The 2,878-nt window shown below is 41.9% G+C and overlaps 1 pseudogene; it reads right to left on the bottom strand.

Moving 5' to 3' along the window:
* Positions 1–407: 407 nt before the first annotated feature.
* Positions 408–974, bottom strand: LOC114054326 (annotated as a pseudogene).
* Positions 975–2,878: the final 1,904 nt, after the last annotated feature.

The raw sequence follows: 2,878 nt of genomic DNA, 5'->3' as shown, positions 1-2,878 counted from the left end.
TCTGTTCCGAAGAGCCTATTATTTTGGCCTGATTACTATGCCTGTAAACATAACATTCAATTCCTATGCCATCATACAGTTTGCGCCCTTTACTTGGAATATACTCCATCTTACCTCCATATCTTAGCATTCTTAATTTCTTTTAAGGATCAACTGAAATGCTAGCCTATTATTCAAGCAGTAAATATTTATTAAGTACCTCCTGGGTGCCAGGTACTATGCTAAGAGTTGAGAATACAAATAAATGCAAAAGACAGTCCCTGCCCTCAAGGAATTCACAGTCTAACAGAACAGACAACATGAAAACAACTATGTACAATTTTTTTGGTGTTGTTGTTGTTGTTGTTGTTGTTGCTATTGTTGTTGTAGTTGTCCAAAAATCTGTAATATAACAAGGAGGAAGGCAGTTAGTTTTTGTAGCCTCAGCTGGCACGGTGGGCCCCTGGCACGCTCGAACTTTCGGCCCTTGGATCGGACATATGGTTTGGTGTGGCTATGGGGAGTGCCCGGTGCCTTCCCAAAATGCCTGTGTACCTCACAGCCCTTCCGGGGACCAGGCAGCAGGACAGTGCCCCGGCCCTTGGGTGACCTCATGGCCAGCTGGTCAAAGGTAAGGCTCTTCCCATCAGCTTGAGGATGCGATTCCGCGCATTGCTAGTAACACGAAAGGCACACACCTTCAGCTTGGGGACATCCTGGATCCTGACATCATTTGTCACAGTCCCAACAATCACAGCCGTCTTGTTCTCCCAGCCGGGCAGCTTCATTTTCCTGATCATTCAGGACAGGGACGGAGGGGGCCGGTTGGTCTGGCTCATGAACAGTCTTTTCAGGACAACCTTGTTGAAAGTCGAGTTGGTTCCACGGGCCAGGAACTGGTAGAGCTTTGCCAGAAGCCGCAGGTAGATGTCCTGACTCTTGGGCTCCTTGCGCTGGACTTTCCGGAACTTGTTATGGCGGACGTCAACTTCCATGCTGGTGCCCTACCAAACACCGGCCCAACCAGGAACAAACTATGTACAATCTTGATACAAAGAGGATAAATTTGAAATAATCAAAAGAGGGAAGGTGCTAGAATTAAAGGAGATCAGGAAAGGCTTCTCATAGTATAGTATAGGCTTCATCACTTCACTCCTTGTAAAAAGTAGGATTTTAGCTGGACCAGGAGGCAGAGATAAGGAGGGAGAACATTCTAGGAAGAGAAGCAGCCAACATTTCAAGCATCTGGGACACAAAGAAAATGCCCAGTACTGAGAGATGGAATGGCTTTTTTCAAGTAACAGCAAAGAAGTTATTGTCACTAGATTGCTGAATACTTGGGGGTTGGGAATGTAATGTATGAGAAAGTAAAGTTTCAGGGGGAGGCAGGTTAAGATGAGCTTTGGATTCTAAATGCATGATTTTATGTTTTATTCTCAAGGTGATAGGGAGCCACTGGACTTTATTGAGTAGAGGGAGAGGGGCCATATAGTCAGACCTGAGTTTAGGAGGATTATTTTGACAGCTAAGTATATGATGGACTGGAGAAACATATTGCAATAGTCCAGAGGTGAGGTGATGAGAAACTATACTAAACTGGGGGTAGTATTAAGGAGAGAAAGGGATGTATGCAAGAGATGTTATGAAAATAAAATTGACAGGCCTTGGCAACAGTTTGGTTATGGAGGAATGAGGAGTTGAAGATGATGTCTATAGATGAGCTTGGGTAAGTGGGAGCATAGCAGTATCCTCAACGATAATACAGAACTTAGGAAGAGGAATGGGTTTTGGGGAAAAGATAATGAGTTCAGTTTGGGATAGGTAGTTTAAGTATCTTCATGGCATCTACTTCAAAATGCCTTTTAGAAAGGCAGTTGGAAATACAAGAATGGAGGTCAACAGAGAGGTTAGAGCTGAATAAATAAAGTTGAGAATGATCATCAAATAGATGGTAATTTAATCCATAGGAACTGATAAGATTACCAAGTGAAATAGTATAAAGGGAGATGATAAGAGAATTCAGAACACAGCACCATCAGAAACCCATGGTTAGCAGGTCTGACTTCAGTGTAGATCTAGCAAAGGAGACTGAGAAAGAGCAGTCAAACTCCTAGGAGGAAAACTGGGAGAAAGTAGTGTTGTGAAAATCTAAAAAGGAGAGAGTATCAAAGAGGGTTATTTACAGTATCAAAGGTTATAGAGAGTTCAGTAAGGATGAGGATTGAGGAAAGGCCATTACATTTAGTGAATAAGAGATCCTTAGTAACTTTGGAAGGAGCAGTTTTGGCTGAATGATAAGTAGGAAGCCACACAGCAGTTAAGAAGAAATTGATAAGAAAGGAACTGAAGGCACTGATTGTAGACAGCTTTCTCAAGGATTATGGCCACAAAAACAGAAGAAAAGATAAGAAATGATAGCTAGTGGGGATGGATGGATCAAGTGTAGTTTGTTGGAGGAAGGGCTTGGGGTGGGGGCATAGCCAAGCATAAGGAAGCATGATAGGGAAGCAACCAGTAGACAGGAAGAGACTGAAAATGAGAGAGTAGGGATGAAAGAAGAGGCAAGAAGAGAATATCAGTTCTAGGACGGGGATTATTTTGTTTTAACTTTATCTTTAAATCCCCTTTGCCTAGTACAGAACCTGACATATAGCACATACTTGACAAATGCTTGTTGAGTGAATGAGAAAAAAAAAGATAATCTTATTTTGGTCCTTAGCTTTCATCAGTATCTACCATTCAGTCTAAGTTCTAGCGCTGCTCATATTCTTATAGGACCATATCAGACCTTTTTCTTTTTAATTCATATTGTTATCTTCCTTTATTTCTACCTTTTAATCACCTTTTTAAGCTTAAAGTTAATTGATGAGATCCCTTGTGCATCCACATTCCCCTTTTG

The sequence above is a fragment of the Vombatus ursinus genome, unplaced genomic scaffold (genome assembly GCF_900497805.2).
Source record: "Vombatus ursinus unplaced genomic scaffold, bare-nosed wombat genome assembly UNPS02014812.1, whole genome shotgun sequence".
NCBI classification, from domain to species: domain Eukaryota; kingdom Metazoa; phylum Chordata; class Mammalia; order Diprotodontia; family Vombatidae; genus Vombatus; species Vombatus ursinus.
Note: the sequence above shows the minus strand (reverse complement) of the source record. Positions and strands in the feature narration are given on the sequence as shown.